This window comes from Myxocyprinus asiaticus, chromosome 23, assembly GCF_019703515.2.
Source record: "Myxocyprinus asiaticus isolate MX2 ecotype Aquarium Trade chromosome 23, UBuf_Myxa_2, whole genome shotgun sequence".
Classification (NCBI taxonomy): domain Eukaryota; kingdom Metazoa; phylum Chordata; class Actinopteri; order Cypriniformes; family Catostomidae; genus Myxocyprinus; species Myxocyprinus asiaticus.
The window spans coordinates 26,637,439-26,651,623 of NC_059366.1; positions in this window are offsets into that span (position 1 = coordinate 26,637,439).

The following is a 14,185-nucleotide window of genomic DNA, read 5'->3' on the forward strand; positions in this document are numbered from 1 at the left end:
TGTGATGGAACAGATGTGTTTAATTTTGTGCTACAGCAATCTGAGCAGATAATGCTTGATTTAAGCATGTGGATAATCAACATACAGGACATATGGGTCGACCTCTCTATTTCATCTTTCATGAAACATGGAAACACTGACCTATTGCTGTCTAGCAAGTACATTACGTTCATTAATATTAACTTAATTATAAATACAGTAAAAAAAGAAAAAAAGGTTATAATTAGAGGTGGTGTAAAGTACGTATGTCAACTGTACATGTATAAAAGCATCTCTATCTCCCTCTCTTCTTAATGTTACTGGCATTGTTGGCAGTTTTATTGATAAGGAAATGTTGCAAGCTAAACTCAAACCCACATTTCCCACATGAGCACCACAGCTCAACTTGTCGGAAAACATGTGCAAATCACTAGGTCATAGCTCCAGCAAAACATCTGTCGGTAACACTTTATTTCGATGGTCCCAAATAGATATTTAACTGACTATAAGTGACATATCAACTGGCTTGCTATAGCTAGTAAACAGTGTTTCAACAAACATTCAGTAGCCTTTCAGTAGCCTGTATATAGATCACTATTAATGACCTACTTACATTATTGTTGAGAACATCAGTTCATTAAAAGGTCATTAATAAAGATCTATATACAGGCTACTGAAAGTCTACTGAATGTTTGTTGAAACACTGTTTACTACCTACAGCAAGTCAGTCGGTAAGCTGCTATTTTGCTGCTGTTATACAGGCTATTAAAGTCTACTGAATGTTTGTTGAAACACTGTTTACTAGCTATAGCAAGCCAGTTGATAAGTCACTTATAGTCAGTTAAATATCTATTTGGGACCATCAAAATAAAGTGTAACCCATCTGTCTGTATTGTGTTTAGATGTGTTTATTACATGTTTCCATTTCTCATAAATAGTCCTGCATTTTAAAGCTTTTGTGTGGCTAGATCACACTTTGTCTCATATAGTCAAGTTAATCCCAGGTCAGTGATGATTTGCCTGTTAGTAGTGGCTTTTAAAAGAGGCCATATACATAAACTTTCATGGGGAGGTCAGCTGTTCCAGTGCTCTGGTAAGCGAACGGAAGAGACCAGACAGGCATTTCTCTTCCCAGCTGCTGAGATTAGGGCTGGTAATGCGCAGTGGCAGCCTCTGTCAGCTCAGCCTGCACACCTCTTACAAATTAGGACCTATTTATCCAAAGCACCCAGCACTCAATGGAAATGATTACCAAGATGGCCAAACCCTATTTACACAGTATGTCTTCATCAAATTAGAAAAAAAAAGAAAGAAAATGACATTCTATTTCAAGCACCGTATCTTAACAAGGAGGGTAGAAAAGTGAAGGTGAATGTGTGTTATGTATCAGTTTTACAAAGAAAAAATAAATAAAAAAATTGAATAGAATAGACGATACAATACACTCAATAGCACAACGTTCCAATGTGGTGGTATAAGTAGAAAAATTATTCTTTATTGTTAAAAGAACTTGAATGGCTTTTATTTTCTTGTTTATTCTTCTTCTAAATGAGATCAAAAGAATAGCTGAAACCATTTAAAACTTAAACCACTACTGGGAAATAAGAGGGGAATAAACTGAAAAAGGAGAAAAATAACAATGAAATTAATAAGTCAACAAACGAATAAACAAATAATAGTACAAACAATTGGAGACTTTGAAGATCCTGGGAGAATCTTCCCTTGAGTTGTTTCTTTTTAATTATTTCTTTCTTTCTTTTAGCTCATGAGTACTGATAGAAGCTCTTCAGATCCACTGGTCCAGTGTGACTGAAGGGGGGATCTAATTAGTTGAAAGGAATGAATAATTATCTTATTTCTATGACACTATTTTCATGTGATACGAATCAGTAAGAGTTGTTTTCCATCACTTTTGACCTTGTCTTGTGCATCTTGCAAATACATAAAAGTGGGTCATATGGTTCAGCCAGCCACTGACCTTGCCCTACAGTCAAAAGTAGTTAGAAGATGTATCTGTCAGAAAGATGTAGGACAGTACATGTGTCTTGAGAGTTCAAGTTCTTCATCAGACAACCTGCTATATCAATCTGGATCTCTTTAAACCAGTTTCATACACTCTCACTATGTGACCTTTAATTAGACAATTACACAAAAAACAGCTTGAATGTTACATGTCAGGTATATTAAAATTAAATATAGATCAAAATGTAAGTTAGGCAGGTAAAGCAGGTACTTAAAATATACAGGTTGTGTTTAAAGTGCCTTGAAATCTTCAGCCACAGTACATAATTTCAGCTATACAATATACTCTATGCTACCTGCTCTCCATTTTGAACAATTTGGGATACAATCTGAGATCCAAGGCAAATTTTCTTTTACTCTTTTCACCTAACCAAAAATAGAGCTGCATTAAAATTTTCTTCCATAAAAGTAAAAATGGATAGAATTCAATGTGTTGAATTCAAAAATCAAGGAAAGAATTAAAGAAAGACAGACAGACAGACAGAAAGAATCAATACTAGTGGGTGAATCTACACAGAGGAGATAAAACACTTGGGCCTTGGCCTGGGTCATTGTTTGCCAGGTTAGGCCGCAGAGGAGGAGAGACTGTACGAGAAGCAACAGCTTTAGATATACAGTAAAATCAGTAATAAAGGTGGAGCTGGTGATACAAAATAAACTAGCATATTCTTTTAAATACTAGTGCAATGCTATCTTCCCATTTGGTCCCCTATTAGCATTATCTTTCTCATCTTATTAGTATGCTATAAAAAAAATAAATACCCGAAAACAAATCTGTCAAAGCTAATCCAAGAGAATTTAATAGAACATTACGAGCAAAAAACAGTACAACTTTCTAAGAAGTCTGTATAACTAATGCATTAAAAAGACTTAATAAAGCAATATCACACAAGCAAGAGTGCCGCAGCTTTTAAACAACAGTTCAAAGAAAAAGTAAAACAAAACAAAACAAAAAAGAGAGGGAAAACAAAACAAAACAAAACAGGACTGTCACAAAAAAACAAAAGAAAAAAATAAACAACTGTGCAAGGAACCACTTTCTTACGCCACAGATGAGGATCTACCGTTGCTAGTTCAAAAGATGCACACAACTAATTCGAAAATGTAACTTCAGAACTGGTAATGAAAGCTTGGGCTGTTTCTAACAAGTTACTGGAGAAACAACAATGTGTGTGTGTGTGTGTTTGAGAGAGATAGAGCGAGAGAGAAAGAGAGAGAGAGACATTCAGCTTGTACGATTACCTGCGTCTGTTGCAAATCCCAAGCAGTAGTGTTAGTCAGCTTGCTGAAGATAATGGGAATTCTGGTCAAATACATCCTATTTTCTCTGAGTATTTTGTGGTAGTGGTGCGCAAGAGTCATTGACTATAGAAACAGTTCTCTCCTCTGCCATGTTGAAAATGTATATCTCCTTCCAACGTGGAAACTCTGGTAAAAGGTAAGTGCCTTGAGTATGTTTTTGATTACTTCATCTGTTGTGTCTCTCAGCTGTGATAAACCTTAAAGGGATGTGTATGACTTTCTTTTGTCTGCTGAACTAAAAAAAAAAAAAGATTTTTAGAAGAATTTCTCAGCTCAGTAGGCCCATACAATGCAAGTGAATGGGTGCCAACATTTTAAAGCTCCAAAATATGCATAAGGGCAACATAAAAGTACACCAGACGACTCTGGTGGTAAAACCCATATCTTCTGAAGCAATATGATAGGTGTAGGTGAGAAACAGATCAATATTTAAGTCATTTTTTCCTATAAATTATCCTCCCTGCTCAGTCAATCTCCACTTTCACATTCTTCTTCATGTGTTTTTGTTGATTCACATTCTTCATGCTTCTCACCCCCTACTGGGCAGGGAGGAGAATTTATGATTAAAAAAAAAAAACAAAAAAAAAATTAAATATTGATCTGTTTCTCACCCACAAGTATCATATCATTGCTGTCTGTTGACACGTTTCTCCAAAAAAATATTTTTTCAAGAGCAATATTTTTTATTTTTCTCATAAACAATCTTACAAAATGAATCGAAAATAACATAATTAGTCACCTTTAGCACCATAAATATAATTCTATCATTACGCATCTGTTAGTGAACTGTTCGATATTTTAATTGGACTTTTTTTGTTTTTTGCTGATTTTTGCTAGCAAACGTGGAAATACACGGTTTTCTTATCACGGGTTCCAATGGTGCATGTTCAGTTACAGACTTGAGTCTAACGGTTTGTGTTCCCAGAACTCAGTTGGTAGGTTATCGATTGCTAGAGAATTAATTTTGAATAAAATCTGAGTTTTCACTTACTATTTTAGATCAAAATCAGTTTTATGACCAGGGTTTCTATTTCGGTTGTTGAGTGGACAGTTTGGTTTCAAGACATGTTTTCTGGGTCCAACACATAAATTGTCAGAATCAGGGTTTCGCGAATAATGAAATCTGGCAACCGCATATGACTGGTATAGTCTACTTTTTAAAGCCACCTGACATTGTGCACATAAATGGCTTTGGTTGTCAGGGAAATCACAGAGCCAGTGTGATGCAATCTCTTCGCTACACTTCAGCCGGACAGCTGATGTAAATTAGTTGACGTTATTCAAAACATAAGGGTGGGACATATGCGGTTTTGATGGACACTTCTCAAGGCCAATTGCGATACTTGTTAAATAGATAGCCTGATTAAACATCTTTTCATTGGCTATATCGATGCACAATTCAAACAGTAGGAAGAGGTGATTCGACGCATTCTGTGTTAAAAAGTTCAAACTGCCAAAAGTGGAGATACATGTTTTTCATTGACAGCTACGATATGGTGTCTGAACACATAGATTTAACCACTGGAGTCGTAAGGATTTATTTTCTGCTCCCTTTATATGGATTTTGGAGCTTAAAAATGTTGGCACCTATTTACTCGCTTTATTAGGACCTACAGAGCTGAAATATTCTTCTAAAAATCTTCATTTGTGTTCTGCAGAAGAAAGAAATTATACACATCTAGGATACCAAGAGGGTGAGGAAATCATGAGAGTATTTTCATTTTTGGGTGAACTATCCCTTTAATGCTGAAGCTGTTAGTTTAACTGTATTTCCCTGCTGTAATGTAGTAGTAGTAGTAATCCGAGCGATCATGGAGTGAGAGACAATACAGATGACTTCAAAGAATCCACTCGCTGACTGACATGCTCTGACTCAATGCACATCAAACTTTTGTGGCTCATAACACATAAAAATAGTCTATTGTTGGTACCTGCTGGTTAAAATCTTTAATATTACAGCCTTTCACAGAGTAAAATTAAAAGACACACATCTAGCTGCTTTTAACACATCTGCGCTGCTCTTAGCCTCTTACACTTTAGTTTAGAACGCCACGAAAACAAGCGGAGTGATGCAAACAGTGAAATGTCCAAGTGCTGATGGTGTGAGACATCAGTACACATAGAACGTCTCTCGTCCAATCAGATTTGAGGACTGGAAATAACTGTTGTATAATGCACTATAATGCATTTTGAATGCTTTAAAAAAAATAGAAAAATAAAATATAATTAGTTGGTCTTATAAATGATATGGTCTTGTAAATAAAATAAACAGTTCTAAGAATTTATAATTCTTATCATTACAATACTTTAAAGTGTGTAACACAAAAACAAAAACAAACCAAATTTCACTGGTATCAGGTGTCATAATGTATTATACTCATTACAGGTGTAAGATTGATATGTAAATGTAACGGTACAATGTATAAGTGTGATTACAATTATTCATCCAAATATATTCATTTAATATATAGCCTATAGGCTATGGGCTTCATCCAGTATGAATTTCTTATTAAAAGTTTAAAAGGATACAGAACACCAACAATAGGGGTATACTGCATCCTTCAGTTTTACTAAACACCTTTTACTGTACACCTTTTCAAACAGAGGCTTAAAAAATAATTATCTGCCCACAGTCTGCATTGATACCATCTAGTATTTCAGTGCCAAATCCTATGCCTAGCAATCACTTAATCACACATTCGGGGATTCCCTCAATCCTGGGTGTTTTCTTTCTCTTTATCAGCTATTCATAATGGGCTGCTATTGATCTGACCTTCTCCTCCCCTGCTGTAATTGCTTTGGTGATTGATTTAATTTCACAGTCAGTGTGAGCCTAAGTTGATGAGAATGCATTTATTATCTTTTCCAATCTGGGGAAAAAATAGCAGAACTAAGAGAGAAATTATTCAAACAGTTGAAACATTTTTTAAAAAATACTGTTCATGCTGTGGTACCTCAGACACTTTTTTCATGAATTGGAGGAGGGGGTAAATTAAATTGACCAATTAAGCAAATACAGATATCAATTAGGTGGTATAATTGAGATTTTTGATATATTAAACATGTCCCTGGGTGCATGTGTAATAAGCTCCAGTATGAGGAATGGGAGTTGTTCGGATTAGAGCTCTTTCTCTCTGTCATACACAAATAAGTGACATTCATACGCTGAGGGCTGCTGTGATAAGATGGAACAAAAATGTCCAGGAATGCACGGCAAGGACAGGCATTGTTGACAGGGCACGCTTCTATCTTCAGCTAGACCATCACCCTGCTCTGTTTAGAACGGTTCCTGTGTTGACAGTCACAGCTCTCTATCTGTGTATGAAGCATTTCAAGAAAAATAACAAGATAGATGAAAAAATTTATTCTAAAGTAACATACTATATACATACAGTTGTGCTCAAAAGTTTGCATACCCTTGGAGAATTGTTAATATGTACCATTTTGAAAGAAAACATGAGTGAGCAGGCAAAACACATTTATTTTATTCCTTATGGGATTCATATTCAACTGTAGGTTATAACAGAATGTCACAATCATAAAACAAAACATGGCAAAAAAAAATTAAATGACCCCTGTTCAAAAGTCTGCATACCCTTAGTTCTTAATACTGTGTATTGCCCATTTTGGCATCAATGACAGCGTGCAGTCTTTTGTAATAGTTGTCTATGAGGTCTCAAATTCTTTCAGGTGGTATAGCTGCCCATTCGTCTTGGCAAAATGCCTCCAGGTCATGCAAAGTCTTTGGTCGTCTTGCATGAACCGCACGTTTGAGATCTCCCCAGAGTGGCTCGATGATATTAAGGTCAGGAGACTGTGATGGCAACTCCAGAACCTTCAACTTTTTATGCTGTAACCACTGGAGGGTCAACTTGGCCTTGTGCTTAGGGTCATTGTCGTGTGGAAAGTCCAAGAATGTCCCATGCGCAGCTTTCGTGCAGAAGATAGCAAAGTGTCTGCCAGTATTTTCTGATAACATGCTGCATTCATCTTGCCATCAATTTTCACAAGCTTCCCTGTGCCTTTAGAGCTCACACACCCCCAAAACATCAGTGAGCCACCACCATGCTTCACAGTGGGGATGGTATTCTTTTTACTATAGGCTTTGTTGACCCCTCTCCAAACATAGTGCTTATGGCTGTGACAATAAAGCTCTATTTTGGTCTCGTCACTCCAAATTACAGTGTGCCAGAAGCTGTGAGGCGTGTCAAGGTGTTGTCGGGCATATTGTAACCAGGCTTTTTTGTGGCATTGGCGCAGTAAAGGCTTCTTTCTGGCAACTCGAACATGCAGCTCATTTTTGTTCAAGTATCATCGTATTGTGCTCCTTGAAACAACCACACAGTGTTTTTCCAGCGCAGCCTGTATTTCTCCTGAGGATACCTGTTGGTTTTTCTTTGTATCCCAAACAATTATTCTGACAGTTGTGGCTGAAATCTTTCTTGGTCTACCTGACCTTGGCTTGGTATCAAGAGATCCCAGAATTTTCCACTTCTTAATAATGAATCAGAATCAGAATGAGCTTTATTGCCTAGTATGCTTACACATACAAGGAATTTGTCTTGGTGACAGTAGCTTCCAGTACACAATACAAATACAGCAACAAGACTTTTAAAAAATAATTAAATTGAATAAAAAATAGATAAATATTGAAAAGAAAAAAGTATATATAGAATACACAACAGACATATATATATACATATATATATATATATATATATACACACATATATATATATATATATATATATATATATATATATATATATATATACACATACATACATACATACATACATACACACACATACACATACGTAGTGCAAATCTAAATACAAATCGGTTATGTACAGTGCAAGGGAATGTAATGGCAGAAGAGGTAGGATTTGTTGGATAATATAAAAAGACTAAGCTGTGTATTGCACATTAATTATTGCTCAAAGGGGCAGTTTTAACTGTTCATGAGATGGATAGCCTGGGGGAAAAAAACTGTTCCTGTGCCTGACCGTTCTGGTGCTCAGAGCTCTGAAGCGTCGGCCAGAAGGCAACAGTTCAAAAAGGTAGTGGGCAGGGTGAGTGGTGTCCATAGTGATTTTTCCAGCCTTTTTCCTCACTCTAGAAGTGTAGTGTATGGTTCTTGAAGGGGGGGCAGGGGGCGATTGAACAGTACTGACTGGCATTTTCAAGGCTTTGGATATCTTTTTATATCCTTTTCCATCTTTATAAAGTTCCATTACCTTGTTATGCAGGTCTTTTGACAGTTCTTTCCTGCTCCCCATGGCTCAGTATCTAGCCTACTCATTGCATCCACGCAAGAGCTAACAAACTCATTGACTATTTACACACAGACACTAATTGCAATTTAAAAAGCCACAGGTGTGGGGAATTAACCTTTAATTGCCATTTAAACCTGTGTGTGTCACCATGTGTATCTGTAACGAGGCCAAACATTCAAGGGTATGTAAACTTTTGATCAGGGCCATTTGGGTGATTTCTGTTATCATTATGATTTAAAAAGGAGACAAACAACTATGTGATAATAAATGGCGTCATACGATCACTATCCTTAAATAAAAGAAAATAATTTTTTTGAATGATCAGTCATATTTTCAAAATCAATGCCAAAATTTCACAATTTCTGCCTGGGTATGCAAACTTTTGAGCACAACTGTATGTGTATAATATATATATATAGGGCTGTGAATTGATAAATAAATAAATAAATAAATAAGTCACACAGTTTTCTGAAATATGGTACATACATTAAAACAAACATAAAAAATACAAAATAAAAATTTCCAAGAAATTGGTTTGTCATAATTCATTTTAATTATTTAAATTATACATGTTAATGCACTTTTTTTTCTTTTTTTTTTTTTTGGCAATTAGAGTTAATCAGATACAAGTATATGTATAAAATCTGTACATGCCATAAAATCAGTGGACATGTTGCAATTCAATTTAATTCAATATACAATTTATATCAAACTTTATTGGCAAGAGAAACAAATGTAAAGTGTACATTACAAATGCATTTTTAGACACTATACATACAGATATAAAACATATTGAATGCTGAAGTTTAATTTGCTGAAGATTAAAATCTCAAAACTATTATTTTTTCTGGCTGCCAGAGACTATACCTGTCTGTAGCATGATGAATGGCCACATCCTTCTCAGTCTCTAACGTGCACACGCTGGGTCTCACTCGGGCAATTTCGCTTATGAAATGGGTTCTGATAAAAGTCAGTGAGACTTTTACAAGACTTCGTTCTCCATACAGTAAATCCGCTTCCATGTTTATTATGCATCACGTGCAAATAACAAGTGTGCACTGCTTCACACAATCAGTTTCTGTGCAAGGATGTGCACTTGACTCAGTCGAGTACCTCCTGAAAGTTTATATATGCCAATGTTAGCCACAGAAAGTGGTGAAGTTTTGCCTATCGTACAAAAGTGCCTGGGTTTGTTCCTGGCAGGCAGCAGATGTCCTAACCCCACCACCACCCTAATCAGAGCCTATAAGGCTGAGTAGCCTGCCAGGAACAACTCGGGACACCTTTCTCCCATCGTGTGAAGTTTCAGGAAGTAAAAAAAAAAAAAAAAAAAAAAAGTGGATCCTGCATTAATTGCGTAGTTTTTTTTAAGCGTTAAATTAAAAAAAAAATATTAATAGCAGAAATTAACGTGTTAAATTTCCCAGCCCTAATATATATGATATTAGTTAGTCGTTTGTGTGTGTGTGTGCGTGAGGGAGTGTGTGAGTGTGAGGCGACATTGCGTCTACCCCTTCGGGGGGAGCGTCACCTCTCTCCCTCCGGAATGGGATCAGGTGTGTTCCGGAGGTGAGAGCGTCTATCGAGGATGTTCTCCTCGCTGTAGGATAGCAGGTGGGCCATGACAACATCAACTCGGCCTCCAGAATGAACGAAGCAGTGGTGATCTTTCTAAAAACCGAAAATCTGGTCAGCAGGTTAACTGAGAGTGGTATATGGGTGAAGGAGACGTATGTGGCAGTTACACCTTTATCTGCCCCGGCCTCTAAAATCACCATCTCAAACATCCCCCCGTTCATCACTAATGAAGCTATCGTTAAATAGCTGACCAGATTCGGGAAAATCGCCGGAGTGGTGAAAATGTTCCAGCTAGGCTGCAAAAACGCCACACTTAAACATGTACTGTCTTTCAGGAGACAGGTGTACATGTTCCTGAACACTCCCAATAAAACTCTGGAGGTGACTTTTCGGGTCACTAGTGGGGAGAACTCCTACATGGTGTATGCCAGCAATGGAAGTTTGCACTGTTTTGAATGCGGAGATATCGGACACAACCGTTTTACCTGTCCACATAAAGTGCGTGCTGCTGATCAGCAAGGCTTACCTGTAACCGGAGAACACAGCTCAGAACAGGAGGATACAGTGAAGCATCCTAATCAGGTGAAGGTGCAGAGTGATACCAACACAAAGGTAAGAGCAAATATGGCTGAGATTAATGCTAATGTGGCCAAGATTATAGAGAATATGGCTGACAATAATGTGAATGGTGCTATAGAGAATGTTGCTGAGAACATGGTTAATGTGGCTGAGAACAATGTGCATGGTGCTGATAATGAGAAGCCAGGCTGCAGTAATGCTGGAGAGTGTGTGATTCAGAGTAATAACTCCTCTGTATGTAGTGAGGCTGACCTGGAAGCTAGAATGAATGAAGGACAATGTACTGAAATGGACACAGTTTCAGAAGCACCTGAAGAAAGTTTCCGTGATGATGATTCGGCTACTGATGATGATGCAGATCAATGTTGTAATAGTGATTTATACACAGTGGATCAGATTAATGCCTTCCTGGATGAAACTAAGGGGAAAAGTGTTGAACTAGTTAAGTTTTTTCCGGACCTGTACAGGTTCATTCTATCCGTTAGGAAAGCACATAAAGAAAGCAGCTTAGATGAGTTATCACTACAGAAAAGATTCAGACTGAAAAAATACATAACAGCAATCAGAAAAAAGAATAAATCAGTCAAGACTAAATGTAGAGGTACACCTAAATAAGCCCACATGGAGATCTCTTGCTTTCTTTTCTGCTTCCTATCACTACTGTTTTTTTTTACTATCATCCTACCCTCGTTTAGCATGAACATCTTAAGACTCGGATCCCTAAATGTAAATGGGGTTAGAGATAATAATAAATGGAGTTTACTAAAAGAATGTACCACTCTGAAGGATTGTAATGTAATGTTTTTACAGGAAACTCACAGTGATGTGAATGATGAAGTAGATTGGGGTTTACGGTGGGAGCGAGAGTATTTTCTCAGTCATGGGACTAATCTCAGTACAGGGGTGGCAATACTTTTGTCTCCTAGATTAAATGTTAAGGTTTTATCTGTTAATGAGGTGGAAAAGGGGCATCTGCTCATGGTCAGGGTAAAAATAAAAGACATGGAGTTTGCATTTATTAATATTTATGCTCCGAATACTGGAAATGAAAGAATCAGACTTCTTAAAACTCTTAAAGATGAACTTGCTTCCTTCGCACAAGATGTTTTGGTTGTTGGTGGGGATTTTAATTGTACACTTGATTTTACTCTTGATAGAAATAGTGAAGAACCTCATCTTTTATCTGCTAAAACTTAAGAAGTAATTACACAGACATGGCTGGTTGATGTATGGAGAGAAAAGAATAAAGGTTTAAGACAATACAGTTGGCTTAAAGTGTCAGAAGGGAGAGTCAGGGCTGCATGCCTGAATTGTTTTTATATGAGTAACACACTGCACAATAGAGTCATAAGTGCATGTGTTACGCCTTGTGTGTTCTCTGATCATCACCTCATCACAGCATATGTAACTGTGTCACAAACAAAACCACAGTGTTTTTATTGCCGTTTTAACACACAGTTAACCCAATACTTGGATTTTAATGAGAAGTTTTTAAAGAAAACTTGCCTGTGCTGGATAAAAAAAAAAACACAAAAAGTTTCTGGACTCGACACTGACTTTTGAGGAAGTTACAACAGCAGTGCATCAGCTGTCCTCAGGCCGAGCACCAGGAGTTGATGGACTACCCATCGAATTCTACAAAACGTTTTGAAAAACTATAGGCAAAGACTTTTATGAAGTTTTACAAGAAAGTTTTAAAGCTAAAATACTGTCTAAAAGCTGTCAACGCACTGTTCTCTCCTTACTCCCTAAAAAGGAGACCTGTGTTTGTTGTTTTATGTTCTGATTATAAGATTCTGTCCAAGGTTTTAACAAACAGACTTGAGGTTCTTGATGTGTTAATACACAAAAACCAATCGTACTTTATACCTAAAAGGTCTATATATGATAATTTGTTTTTAATACGGGACATTTTAGACTATAGTGAAGCATACAGTGTTGATGTGGGACTGCTTTCACTTGACCAGGAGAAAGCTTTTGACCATGTGGATCATCAGTATTTATTTAAAGCACTGGAGTGTTATGGGTTTGGCAGCTATTTTTTATCATGGGTCACAATTTTATACACAGATGCTACGTTCATGGTTAAAATTGGAGGAGGGCTTAGCGTCCCAATTCAGATGAAGAGAGGGATCAGACAAGGTTGTCCAATGTCTGGTCAACTATACAGTCAAGCAATAGAACCCCTGCTTTTTTTACTGAGGAAAAATTTAATAGGGATGTTTATCAGAGGGAGTATGAGAGCTGAAGCCATTAAGCTTTCAGCCTACGCTGATGACATCACTGTGATAATCCAGAAAAACAGGATATCCAAGATTTGAGTAATGCTCTGAGAGTTTACGAGCGAGCCTCATCAGCTAAACTAAACTGGCAGAAAACAGAGGCACTGTGGTATGGCTCTAAAGGGAGCCACATACCTGAACTCCCAGAAAACATTCAGTGGGGAAAGACAGGTATGAAATGCCTTGGAGTATACCTCGGAAAAACTGGGAGGGCCTGATTGAGACTGTGCGTGCCAAGCTGCTTAAATGGACATGGCTACTACCCCAGCTATCATATGGAAGAAGAGTCCTGGTTGTAAACAACCTCATCGCTTCAATGCTCTAGCATAGATTCATGGTTCTAGACCCACCAAGATCTCTGATAGATGAAATTCAAAGGACTATTGTGGAAATGTTTTGGTCAGGACAGCATTGGCTGAGAGCTGCGGTCCTTTACCTCCCAGTTCATGAAGGAGGACAAAGGCTGACTGACATTTTCACTAGGGTGGATGTCTTTCGTCTACAAGCAGTGCAGCAAATTCTATACCATCAACATCACCAGTGGATGGATGTGGCATGTGCACTGTTACACAAAGCCGGGAGAATGGGTCTAGACAAACAACTTTTTACCCTGCGTCTAGAGAGAATGGACTTGGAAGGACTCACAGCATTCTATCAGGGCGTTCTACAAGCGTGGCAGACCCTCTTCTCTTTGAGGGAATGGGAAAGACCCACCTGGTGGCTGTTTGAAGGGTTTTGAACCTGCCCATCACCACTGAGATGCTGCGCTCAACTACCATCAGAACTGCATTGACGGAAGCAGGCTTCTCCAAGATAGGTCATCTGAGGAAGGACTCGAGCTGGCGGACACCTGGGGAATTAGCTGCGAAGGCGGGCTTTAAATCAGTGCGTCTTGCTTAGTGTATACTTGATGACTTGGAGGCTGGTCTTCCTGCTCCAGTAAAAGACTTTCTGAATGACACACCCGCTGGGAACACGAATGAATTTCCTCACTTTCTTGAACTGCGAGTCTCTTTGAATACAGAAGGCTGGCAAGAGGATGCTGGAAAATTGCTGTCCATGGACATCTCTAAAATACAACCTCTCAGCGACATGAGCAAAAAAACTCTCTACAGAGCCTGTGCAAAGACTATCAATTATCAACGTATCAAGGATGTAAGAAACACA